General features: G+C 41.7%; 1 protein-coding gene across 4 annotated transcripts in view; it reads left to right on the top strand.

Moving 5' to 3' along the window:
- The first annotated feature begins 13,083 nt into the window (after positions 1–13,083).
- The window catches only part of JAKMIP2 (janus kinase and microtubule interacting protein 2), a 158,151-nt gene continuing 157,660 nt past the window's right edge, over positions 13,084–13,574 (top strand). For all 4 annotated transcript variants that reach the window (XM_032477050.1, XM_006191585.3, XM_006191584.3 and 1 more), the window contains exon 1: positions 13,084–13,342. The gene's annotated coding sequence lies outside the window, so the exon portion shown is untranslated. The remainder of the gene's footprint in view (positions 13,343–13,574) is intronic.

Below are 13,574 nucleotides of genomic sequence, written 5' to 3'. Positions count from 1 at the left end.
CATGTGAAAACCAACCTTGGGATATTTAACAGCATAAGATATAAGATGTACCCATGACTGCCCCACAGCTTAAATGAGGTCCTGGCAGAAGGAATGACTGGAAAGATCCTGGTCTTGAAGGCTAGACTTGACAAGTTCTGGGCATGGTCCTGGGAGGTGAGAGATTCAATGTTCTATCGATGAATTTTTAATCAAGCCAAGACTGGAGGAAGAGTTAAGTGAGATGTGTTCTAAAGGCTTTTCACTGGAAAGGAAAGTACAATTCTTGTACTTTTTGCAACTGTAGCTCCCATGCACAGCTACAAAGACTGAGAGTTTTGCAGGGACAGTCATGGACTCATTCTCCTATTGAGGGGCCGAGGTGGAGGGGAGATGTCCATACTAAATGAACACTAGGAGTGTTGGTGACGCATCACTCAAATACTTGTTAAAGAAAATGGAAAGAAACAGCATCAGGGTTCCCCTTCAAGTTTCAATCTCTCAGACTAGGTTCTGAACAAAGAAATTACTATCATGTACTTGGAATTGTTAGTCTCAGTTATGTTTATTTTCTCATCCTCTGTTTTATACACGAATCTCTGACCTGAAAATCGGGTACCGAATGGAGGAAAGTAAGAGAATTGAGGACATTGCTTCACAATTTTGTGATATGTTAGCTAAAGCTTAGATGAAAGAAATGTGGAAAGCCCAGGAGATGTGAGTAGCCAAAGTATGAAGCTGCTTTTCCTTTGTCTCAGACCATCTGCTTCTAAAATTCTATTTACAGAGCCTTACCCAGGTTGATTTGAGAAACTGAGGCTCAAAAACTAAATTTAATATCTACTACAGGCTTTGGTTCAAGAGACGGAAAAGATAGTCATTACAACCTATAAAAGACCAGGACTTTGACTTAGTCTAACTAGATCACAGAAGCCACAATAAGGCATCAAATGTTGTTTCTAGGCTTGGTATCTCTTACTGAGGTCTGGGACCTCCTTTAGGAAGGTATGTGAAATAAGCCTACTCTTGTTCTATAATATTTCCATACAGATCTGTATATAAAGTCAGATAGGACATTTTCCAGAAAATTCTGGAAAAATAGGACATGACATGATTCACAGCACTTTGCCCTTCCTCTTTGACATCCCCATGCTATTGTATATTAGAGCCAAAATAGAAGTGGTTGGAAAAATTGAGGAAATCTTAGGCACTCCATCACCTCTGATACACTGTGGATTTTTTAATCCCACTAATTATGTATTAAAACAGATAGTCATTAGTCATTCCACTGTATCAAAAAAAAAGAATACAAGATCTAGTCTCAATTATGAAGGGCAAACAAATCTTAAGAGTTACAGAGGAATTTGCATGAAGCACAGTATGCCCCATCTCCTTTTGCTCTTGTGTTTAAAAATCGTTCCCAGTTCCAGTGGCAGATTACAGCTTGCTGGGAACCTAGGGGACATAGTCATGAAGCAGTGTGGCCTCCTGCCTGGATCTCCAGTTATTCAGTGACCAAAGATAAAATAAAGAAGGCTTGGAGATCGAGCTGTTTGGAGGTTTAGAAAGAATGGACATTTTTCTCACTCACTGTTGACTTGCTCCTGATGCAGTGACTTTTAAAGTCTCACTTAGGACAACAGAGTCACCTGAAAGGGGAGGCTAAATTCACTACTCGTGGCGTTCTTACATCTCAGGGCTCTCAGGGGATGAGAGGCTGACCTAATACAGTACTGTCTGGGATTCTACCACTAATACTCCGCTCTCATGTTGAAGGCAAAACGCCCCAAACTCTGGAGAAGGTCCTGGCCCAATTTCCCACATTACAACATTAAGTCTAAATTTGCCTGGTGTTGGGATGATGTAATGACCCTAATTCATTGACTCTCTGCATTGCCCAGAAGCACAGCTGTAACTCTATAGGGAACTGTGGCTACATGGTGTTAGGCTTTCTAAGAAGAGCTTTCATTTGAAGGGGACACTAAAGAAGTAGGGTCCACAGAGTTTACAGAGTGAGCAGAAGGAGAGGCATGAAGTCCTTTCTCTGGGCTGAATGTCTCATCCTGGCACTGGGCTATTAAGGCTTCCACCAGACACTAGATAAATCAAGGGAAACTCATGAAACAGAATTTCCTCTCTTCTCGTGCTTTCAAGAAATTCTCTTTCATAAAGACAAGCAGTGAGAGTCTCAGTGAATTTGGGCACGAGCAAATTGTGCAAATTAAAGTGTCTGTATTTTCTGTCCTGTACTCCGGTGTGGAGACAGCGAAGCATGAAGTCAGACATCTGACACTGATGTAGCATGGCGCTGCACTGCGTTTCTGTAGCTCACTCTCTGTTTACTTGACTGAAAAGGAGATACAGGAGACTGGAGAACGAACCTAAAAATAACTATTGTTGTGTAACCAAAATATCCTGACCCCTAATTTGTCTGGGTGAACGAACGAGCCCCAACCTACTCACACTGGAAGGTCACATTCCTGCCAAATACTCCCTGTGCCCTCCACATCCTCTGCTTCAGTAGTTCTCTGAAAGCCCCCAAGGGGATTAGTATGTGAGTTCAAGAATCAGCACGGCAGCCTCCAGTCTTTGCTTCCCAGGACCAGGCCTTCCTCAGAGCCAGCAGACACGCAGACCCCGCTGCTTCCGAATGCCCCGCGCACATGGTCTCCTGTGCTTCTACACTCTGCACAAGCCCCGGTCTCCTCCACTCACAGGAGCTGACCAGTTCACCCTGCCTGCGGATGCCCTCCCTCCTTGTCAGGCAGGCGTGCTTGGCAAAGTGAGGAAAAGTCACTCTCAGCTGCATCTTTTGAGGAAGGAGAAAGCTCTTTCCCTTTACATAAAGCTTTTTGAGTGAGATGAGAATAATTCTCTGCCTTCTTTCGAAAGAGCTGTCCAAGCAGGACTGCTTGGGCCCCCGTGTGTGATGGTGTTGGGTAGCAGGGCTCTTTCAGTGTCCACACAGAGCACCGTGCATCTGACGCCCACCAGTGTGATGGGTCAAGATGATCCAAGCACCAGCGCCAGTCTGCTGAAAACATTGTTTTCATCCATTCTCCTTTTTTTCCCTCTATTTTCTGTTATTTATCTCTGCCATAAATTTTGTGGCAGAGATAAATACATATATTTATATATATATACATAATACATATATTTTGACATATAGTCAGTTTACAATGCTGTGTCAGTTTCTGGTGTACAGCATAATCCTTCAGTCATACATGAACATACGTATATTCATTTTCATATTCTTTTTCACCATAAGTTACTACAAGATATTGAATATAGTTCCCTGTGCTATACAGTACAAACTTATTGTTTATCTATTTTATGTATAGCAGTTAGTATCTGCAAAATCTCGAACTCCCAGTTTATTCCTTCCCATCCCCTTTCTCTGCCATAAATATTGTTGTAAAATGGGAGGATATTGTGAGAGATGAAGACATTGCATGTGTCGACTGAAATAAATGCACAGCCTAAAAGTTGAGAGTTATGTTTTATTTGGCGGACATTTCTGAGGACTCGAGCCCCTTCGAGCCCAGGATGACAGACAGCCTCTCAGATCTCTCTGAGGGACTGCTCCAAAGAGGTAGGGGAGGAGCTAGGATATATAGGAGTTTTACAACAAAGACCAGGAAGTTGGAACATTAAAAGATTACTTGTTAAATAAAGAAAACCAGGCATCTCAAGTCAGAATTTAGTGCTTTTCTATGTGTGGGAGGAAACAAACATTTGAGCTCATTGAATTTATTCCTTTGACCAGCACCTAGCTATCTAGGGCCAGTATCCTGTCCTTTCTTATTCTGAGTCCCCTCAGGGTGCACCATTGAGAGTGGCTGCAGAGGCCGGGCTGCAGGTTTGTCTTCACTAGAGGGTGGCAGCAGCCACTGATGACTTGATGGTTTCAGCATTCTTTATTTACTGATATGGTTTGCAGTATTTTTCATTCACATATGAAATGAGATCCCTCAGATTTTGGGCATGTTGTGATTTCACTGGATGAAGTTTAAAAATTATCTGACAAGACCAAGAACATTTAGGAGAAAGGACACGAAACTCCATTTCTCCAGACCCTTGTGCCCTTATCATCCTGTGTAAGGTCTCTCCCAGGAACAAGAGAAGAGATTAATATTCATTCTATCTGTTGATTCAGGTGGTAAAAGGCCTGGCTGTTATGACCTACAAAAGATCAACCACTAGCTTAGTTTATTCATGGTCATAAAGATCAACCCTGTGCATAAAATGTGCATCTCAAAACTTGAAGCTCCAGCTGACTGCATAAGAAAAACCACTTTGTCCTTTCATTTGTATATTTTCTATAAATATCTAGCTTCTCCAATGCTCTTTAGGCCAGTTTTAACATGTCACAGGACCTCCAGTTAAATAAATAAATAATAAATAACCAACACCATTGATGTGTGCACTTTGCATTTGCCTAAGGGTCCTGATTCTACCATTTTGAAAATTAAACTTCCATGAGAGTTGAGTTTACAGATTTACTTGAGAGATGGGTTGGAGTTTCGTTAAGAATTGAGAAATTTATTAGAAGGAGAACTAGATGCTGGGAAAAGAGAAGGAATTTGGACTTAGGTTTAAAAAAAGAGGTTTAATAGAGTTAAAATGTCTTGTAGTAACTTATGGTGAAAAAGAATATGAGACGAATATATGTATGTTCCTCCATGACTGAAGTATTGTTCTGTACACCAGAAATTGATACAACATTGTAAACTGACTATACTTCAATAAAAATATATTTTTAAAAATAGAATTAAAAAGAGGAAAACTGCTTTCTTGAAATTTCATTCCCTTCTCTGGGTTTGGTCCAGCCTTCCTTCCATCATCCCTGTTCAGAATCAAACCCTCTTGGTCCACAGCAGTGGTCTCCAGCTTGCAGGAAAGACCTTTCAGCTTGTAGCAGGAGCTAGAGCCAGAGACACATTAAGCTGGAGTGCCCTGGGGAGAGACAGTGGGCAAACGCAAGAGATCTCCAGGATTTCCTGGCAGAATCTTGTTGTTCTTGGTGGGGAGAGAAAAACCCCATGAAACTCAAATTTCTTCATTGTGCATTTTTTTTTTCTAGCATGGAAGTGTTGGCAAGCTCCAGGCTCCCAATTTCACACTTCAGATCAAATATAAGAAAAAAATCAAATAGTAATAAAATGTAAATGCAGGAATTAATATTTAAAGAAAGTTGTCTTATAAATATGTGAGACAGACCATGAAATCTATAAGTTCTACTTTTAGACAAAGCTTTTCTCTCTTCATTCCCTCTGCACCTGGCCTGCCAGAGGAAAATAAGGACTCAGCCATTTAAAGGATCTAAGAAATAGTATGGGGATCTTGAGGTAGGAGGTATTAGGGAAATTGTTCAAAAATTGAGGGGCTGAAAGGAAAAAGTTGGGGCTTTAAAAGCTGTAATAAGAAGGGTTCAGCTCTGGGGGAGGAGATGACAGGACAGCTGGAACTCATAGAGATCCTTCCACCTGCCAGGCATGTGCTAAGGTTTTTACAAACATAATTCATTTAGACCTCCACTTAGTAAGCAAGGGCAATTTTCACCCTGGCTTCATAGATGAGGCACTGGAACTAAGAGAAGACATGGTTTCAAGGTCTCATCGTTAGAAAGAGGCCGAATCAAGACTGTAAGCCAGGAAGAAGTCAAACTGGTTATGGAAGAGAATGTGGTTTAGGGTGCTCTGAGCAGAGGAAGGCCACTTCCTGCTGGCAGTCCCCTTCTCAAGGCTTGGGGATTTTCTGAGTCAAAACCATGGGGTCCTTCCAGGCCTCGTCTATCCCTTCCAGCCAAGTTGCTTCCCCTGTAGTTGTGTAAGCTTAGTGATGATTTGCCCAATGAACCGACTGGTCATTAGCACCTAATTCTCAAGAGCGCTAGGCTTGGGGAGGGAGGAGGGACCCCTGAAAGTTGGGCACTTGGATCTCCTTCAAGTTTCCCCACACTCTTTCAGAGTCAGAGCCCTGAGGCCTTTCATCCCCACAGAAAATAAAACCCAAGCCTCTTCCATTTCTTCAAAATGGAAGAGTTAATTGCTTCTTAGGAGTGATCTTTGATATTTACCTCTTTTTCAGCCCCAGCTGCCAGTCCATCAGCAAGTCCTCACAATGCCCTCTCTAAAATGTATTCATTTGACGTAGTCGAATTTTCTCCGTATCCACTGCCCCCACCCTTATCTTACCCCCATCATCTCTAGCCTAGGTGACCACAGCATCCTAACTACATCCACTTTTGCCCACCACAAATTCATTCCCCACAATACTTCATTCTTTTTTTTTTATTGAATTACAGTCAATTTACAATGTTGTGTCAATTTCTGGTGTGCAGCATAGTGATTCATATATATCTATATGAATTCCCTTTCATATTCTTTTTCATTGTAGGCCATTACAAGGTATTGAATGTAGTTCCCTGTGCTATACAGTAAGACTTTATTGTTTATCTATTTTATATATAGTAGTTAGTATCTGGAAATCCCAAACTCCCAGTTTATCCCTCTCCACTGTCTTTTCCCCACTGGCAACCGTAAGTTTGTTTTCTATGTATGTGAGTCTGTCTCTGTTTTGTAAATAAGTTCTTTTGTGTTGTTTTTTTAGATTCCACACATGAGCGATCTCATATGGCATTTTTCTTTCTCTTTCTGGCTTACTTCACTTAGTATGACAATCTCCAGGTCCATCCATGTTGCTGCAAATGGCATTATTTTACTCTTTTTTTGGCTGAGCAGTATTTTATTGCATACATATACATACCATAACTTCTTTATCCAGTCTTCTGTCGATGGACATTTAGGTTGTTTCGATGTCTTGGCTATTGTAAATAGTGCTGTTATGAACACTGGGATGCAGGTGTCATTTTGAATTAATTTCCTCTGGATGTATGTCCAGGAGTGCATTTCCCATGATGTCTTAAACCAAGTTTAAACTCTTTGGTGATGCTTCATTGCATTTAAGAAAAACTCCAATTGCTTGATATTGGGCTGCAAGGTACTGCATAATTGATTCCTGCCCACCTTCTCAACTTCCCCTCATGCTACTTTACCCCATGGTCACCATATCCAGCTGTTCTGACCTTCAGAAAAATCCCTCCTCCTTGGTTTTTCCTCTCCTCAGAACTCATCCTTCCATCAGAAACTCTCTTTCCTTTGCTCTTACAGGACTGGCCTGATCCATACTTCATCTCTCATACTTTCAGTGTCACCCCACAGTGAGTCATTCCCTCTCTCCCCACCTCCTGTCCTCACCTTCCTCTCAGTCGCTCATGGCTTCTTGGCACTTGTGAAGATGTGCTATTGTTTTAGCAGTTTGTTTTCTTGTTTTTTGGCCTCCCCACCCACTAGACTCTAAGCTCCACCAGGACCAGAACTAAGTCTTTTTGTTCACTGCAGGATGTGTGTGCTTACTGGACCGCCTGGCTCACATCCTCTACTCTGAGTGCTGTAAGTCATAAAACACTGTGAGTTCCTAAGCTCTGTAAAAATCATGACAATTATAGTGCCTCCCACAGTGAAAACCATATGAAAATTAAAACTTGCACATATACCAAAATTAAACCAGCTTATTTATAGTTTTTCTGATTACAAAATTTTGGAAAAGTTCATGCAAACAGAGCTTTTCCCATTTCTTTAGTGTCCTTGATTTGCTGGTCACCTAAGCCCACGTGCTGTCTGCCTTTGGGTAATATACAATTGCCCAGGACCTGAAAGGAAAAACTGTTTCTTGTTTCAATATCAGAGCAAAGGTGGTCTTATCACGTAAATCTGACTTAATAAATCTGTAATGGAGCAGTGGTCAGTGTTCACATTACACCTCTTTTTCCACCGTTAAGAACAACAATTAATCTTTTGGCTTCTCTTCATGCTTTCTCATCCCACACAGCCTATCAGCTCCTTAGCTACTGACAAACTCTAATCCGGCAAATAAATTAACAGAGGGAAAACAGGGAGGAAAGAACTTGGTCGATTATGTGTTAGGAGGAAGAGGAGACAGATTCTTTCAAAAAACACACGCGTGGCACACAGTGTGCACAGGTGCCGCACTGGGTGTGAGCATCGAACAAAAACTGAGTAGCGTGCCACGTTCGTCCACACCTCTGGACCAGCATACATTTCCTTCCCTTTGTCTGAAAACACCCGCCCCCACCCTTCTCCGCAGTTCCTCCAGTAGTAGCTTCCTGGGCTCTCAAACTCAATTATACTCCCCCCTCATGTGCTTTCAGAGCTGCCCGTAGTTCTCCGTCGTAGCCTCAGTGTCTTTCATTTAAGTAATTATGTGGCCCCTCTTTCCTTTGAGATTATAAACTCTGTGAAGAGAATTGACATGTTAGCTTATTCACAGCTACCTCTCTGGTACCTAGTACAGCACACAGGAGCAGCTAGCAATAAGTATCTGTTATATTAATGCATCAGTAAATGAATGGATGAACAGTATCCCTGACCTCACAGCGCATACAGTCAAGTAGGAGAAAAAGACAAAAAAGTATTTACCATTCAACAACTTGAGTGTAGTAAAAAAAGATGTGACAAGGGACAACGGGACACTCAGTTCTAATGCGAATTTGATGTTAATCTGGTATCAGTGAAGAGTACCTGAAGGAGATGTGGATGAAAAACACTGCCTGCCATATCAGTAAACAAAGGATTGTGTGGCCATCCAGTCACCAGCTACCTCTGACAGTGAGCAGAGGGAACTCAGGATGGAGACAAGTAGGCAGCCTGGCCTCTGCACCCACCCCCAATGGTGCACCTCAGGGAACTCAGGACGGGAAGAACAGGGCACTGGCCCTAGATGGCTAAGGAGCTACCAGAGGAATGATTTCAGTGAGCCCAGGCTTTTGCACCTTCCCACACATAGAGAAGCACTTAATCCGTTAACTTGTAGTATCTGGTTTTCTTTAATTAACAGTAGTCTTTTTGATGTTTTGATTACCTGGTCTTTGTTGCAAAAACTCATATATATCCTGGCTTCTCCCCTGCCCCTCCGGAGCAGTCTCTTAGAGCTATCTGAAAGGCCACCTCCTGGGCTCGAGTCCTCAGAAAGTCTGCTGAATAAAACATGACTCTCAACTTTTAGGTTGTGCATATTTTTTCAGTCAACAGTTTTGATGGGTAAATCTTGAAGGCTGAATAATTGGGTCAGAGGAGGGGCTTCCAGAGGACACAGGGTGAGCAAATGCAGAAGTGTCCACCTGTTATGTAGGGAGTCATCCAAGGGTGGTTGGCCCTAGGAGTACAGCGTTCAGGGGGAGTTCTTTTAATACCCTTGCTTCCTGCTAGTGATGATAAAGGACATGCAGTGAGGTCAGAATGATATCCTCACTCTCAATAACCTCAAGAAGATCCTGACTGCTTACATTTAATGTTCTCTGTAAATAGACAGTATGTTAATAACCTCTTGCAGAGTAGACAGGGAATAAACAACAGCCACTTCTGACTCTAATCCCTCACTTTTTGCCCCCTTTTGGGGGGGAAGTCAGGACATTGGCCTATCTCTGATATAAACATCTCCAGAATTCCTCATAGTCTGCTGGTGGCTGGTCTGCTGTTATAACAGCAAGTTCTTAGAATAATCTGGAGTGGTCTGAGTGTTCCGTAAACACCCACAGTTCATAGTGCTATGCCTACCCCTGGTTATTAAAAATTATATTGATATTAGTCAATATTATTTATTTATTACATGCTGGCTCTTTGCACACATGATCTTTGATCAGTTCAAAGAAACTGAGGCACAGAGAAATTCAGCAACTTGCCCAAGGTCACTCAGAAAAAATAAAAATGGTAAAGCATGGCCTCAATCCAGGTAGCCTGTCTCCAGAGCCCACACTTTGTAGCTTCCTCCCATTATGCTGTGGTTTCTCCTGAAAATTTAATGTGGCTTTTGGAGCCAAAACCCTGTACTTTTTCAGACATCTCATAGAATTCAGGAGTCAAATTTGGAGAGGTCCCAGGAAAGGTGAACAACCTGGTCACTATTAGCCTTTCTAGAGAAGATACTTTTAGACCAAAATCAGCGTTTCCCAAAGACTACCAGCAACATGCTAGATGACTCTGAATATGCATGGGCAAACGTTTCCACTTTAATAGCTATAGATTTTTTTTCGCCTCTTTTATTTATTTATTTATTTTTATTTTTATTGAAGTACAGTCAATTACAATGCATTGATTTCTGGGGTACAGCACAATGTCCCAGTCATGCATACACATACCTGTATTCATTTTCATGTGTTTTAGACTTTATAGGTATGTATTAGATATGTATCATGTTAATATGTATGTATGCTAAAAAGATAATTACTGCAACTATTTACTCTTTTAATTTCTAGGAATATTGAAAATATTTCTCTCGACGAATATTCTCTGGACAAATAATGTCCTAATAATAACTTTTATAGCTGTGATTTGATGCAGAAGTTGTTGATATTCTATTTATTTGCTGGTTTGTTCACTCAACAAATATTTATTGAGCATCTAAGATGGGTCAGGTACAGTTCACAAATAAACATTCCTGCCCTTTCATAGCTTACATTCTAGTGGGGAGAAACATAAAAATTTCAAACACAAGTAAATAACCTAGTTTATGAGAAGACAAGAGATACTATGGAAAAATAGAGCATGGTAAGAGAGGAAATGGAAATAGATGGAATGAAATTTTAAATATTCTTTTTTTTAACTAAAAATTATTATAGATAAATTTGAAGTCTCTGTTTAACTAAAAAAGAAAGAGAAAAGTATTGTTCTGCATGAAGTTCCTTTCTCTGGGAACATTCTCTTTACCAAGCCTAATTTCACTAATGTTCTACTGCAAATAAAGTAAATACAAAGAAATACCACATAATTAAATATCTAAAGAAAACTATTATTAAATAATGGTGACAGTGCTGCAGAGATATGGCAAAGAAAAGGAAGAGTACTATTTGAACGGTTAAATTAGGGAGTTGTTTAAAGAGAGAGCACCAAACACTTTTCTCTCCTCCAGTTAACTCTGTCTTTGTTGACAGGAGGAGAGAAAACTAGAACCACTCACCCCAGCCAAGTCCGCTCTTGGTACTCAGGATGAAACGCTTCCTCTCAAGGCCCGTGAGGAGGATTCTGTCACCTATAGTTTTTCCTCTCTGCTTGGTTACATGACCATTTTTGTGGAGACAGCAGAAGATGAAATACAGAGAACGCAAAAGAAGCTAGACTATCACCGCCCATTCCTTTATATTACACGACTACACCTCCATGATGCTGACGTGGAGGTGCGTGTGGACTGTGTGATTGTTCAGATGCTGGTGGGGGCCAGGGGCACTAGGCACACAGAGCAGGATGCAGGCGTCCCCTGGGAGAGGACTCAACGCCAAGGGCTGAGGGTGAGTTGCAACCCCTTTCTTTGACCAGCTCTATTAGAATGAGGCCTTGGCATCAAGTGTGAGCCCATGCAGGAAAAAGTCCTCTCACATTTTCATGGTAATGACTTAAGAATGTGTAACACAATCACAGCTAACATTTATTGAACACTTACTATGTGCTGGACACTGTGCTAATGCTCTGCTTGCATCATCCTATTTCATCATATTTGATTTTCACAATGACTCTGTGAGTTTATCTGATTCTTTCCATTTCACAGAGAAAAAAACATAGCTTCAGGGAAGTTAATTAACATGTCCCCGGTTATACCTGGAGCAAATCAAGCTCAGGCTGTCTGACTCTGAACTCTGTACTTACCGGGTTGAGAAGAATGAGGATCTTGGGTCCATGAAGGAGTGGCAGAAAATGTAATGGTCAGGAGAGCAAATGCTGATGTTCGAAGCATCAGAATTTTAATTCTGGCTCTTCCATGTTTAAGCTATGTGGACTTGAGAAATTTATTTAATTCCTTTAAGATTTACAACATATGCAATTATCACATTTTAGAGAAATTTTAATCTCTCAGGGCCTCGCTGTCTTTGTCATCATTGTCATTGCCATCATCACCATCACTATCATCATAGCTATCATGTCTTAAGTGGTTTCTCACCTGAATTTTTTCCTGTGTCTGAAATTGCCATGCTGTTCCTTTAGTCCCTAGGATTAAGAAGTGGCTATAATGTACTATCGCCACTACTAATAATAGTAGTTTTAACATTTATTGTATGCTAACTACATGCCAAGTGCTTTTAGTGCATTATCTCATTCGATCTTTACAACGACTGCCTGAGATAAACACTATTGTCATTTATAATTTATAGTCAGAAACAGAACTCATCAAGAACTCAATACTGCTGGTTTCACATCCTTTTTTCCTACCTACCATCCTGACTACCAGCTGGCTTGGGGTCTCCTACAGGGCATTCATGAAATGGCATAGAATTTCCTGCAGAAAACTGAACACTCCAGGAGTTTGACACTAAAAAGATTTGGAACTCAAGGAATTTCTCTTTCCTCTGTTCCAGCTTCCTTTTCCACAGAGGAGTGCCAAACAACTCTGGACTTCTTCAGAGGGGGAGCTGGAAAAGCAGTAAGTAAAACCAAGTGACTCACCTGAGAAAAACAAGCACAGAGTAGAGCCAAGGAATCAAACGGACTCTCTTTATTGTGAAGTCCAGCTACTCATTTCCCTTGTTAACAACCTTGAGTGGCACTGAGTAAAAGATGCTATAAAGGACAAACATAAATGGAGTGATAATAATCTATTACACGACATAACTTTCTCCATATTTGTTATTAGTTTTTCTGATTGCAAATTTAATACATTGTATTGGGAAACCATAGAAAATGAACACAATAGTTTATGTTCTGTTAATGTTCTGTATGGTTCAGTCTAGATTTTTATTAAATTGGAATTATTCTCTTCTCATGGCTATGGACCCATGCCCCATTTTTTAAAGACCTGGAGTCCAGAGTGGGAGAGACCCAGAGCATCTCAGAGGGCAGCGGCACAAATTCACTCCCTTCCAGCCCCTGCAGCTCTTTTCACCCATCTCCCCTCCCCCTTAGTCTGGTCGCTTACCATTGGTCGTTGTCGTGACAACCAGCAGCTGCCAGGGCAGGCAGCCTCTACCGCAGCAGGGGTGGGGCTTTGGGGGAGGGGGTAGGAGAGGAGGAGCCAGAGGAGGTGTCTGCTGCAAGTTCCTGGCTGCTTCTGAGCTCACCCCATCCTCCGAGAGGGAGGAGGCCAAGTGGTGATGCTGCTGCTTCTGCTGATACTCTAGTGGGTCTGGAAGGGTGGTTCCTCTTCGCACCATCGCCAACCAGAGAGGGAGGGGAAAAAAATCCCGGCAGCCGCTGCTGATGTTGGGTTCGGAGGCTGCATCCGACTCGGTCGCAAGGAAAATGGATTCAGTTTGCATCTCTCCCTCCTTTCAACAGCTTCTCCGGGTCTCAGCATGGTAAGTAGCAGAGAGCGGGTTTATCCTCTCGGTTTAGCTGACGGTTAAATGACCTGTGTGTGCATTTGTGGCCTGCACGTGAACAATGACTCCCTCAGAGGAGAGGAAGATGTGGAGACAGTGATGGGGATGAGAGAGAGGAAGGTTGCCAGCAAGAGAGAAGTAAGAAGGCATCTGCTTGTGTTGTTTTTAAAAAAATGGTATTCTGGCTTTATCTCGAACTGGCTCAGAA

This window comes from Camelus ferus, chromosome 3 (genome assembly GCF_009834535.1).
Source record: "Camelus ferus isolate YT-003-E chromosome 3, BCGSAC_Cfer_1.0, whole genome shotgun sequence".
NCBI classification, from domain to species: Eukaryota; Metazoa; Chordata; class Mammalia; order Artiodactyla; family Camelidae; genus Camelus; species Camelus ferus.
Note: the sequence above shows the minus strand (reverse complement) of the source record. Positions and strands in the feature narration are given on the sequence as shown.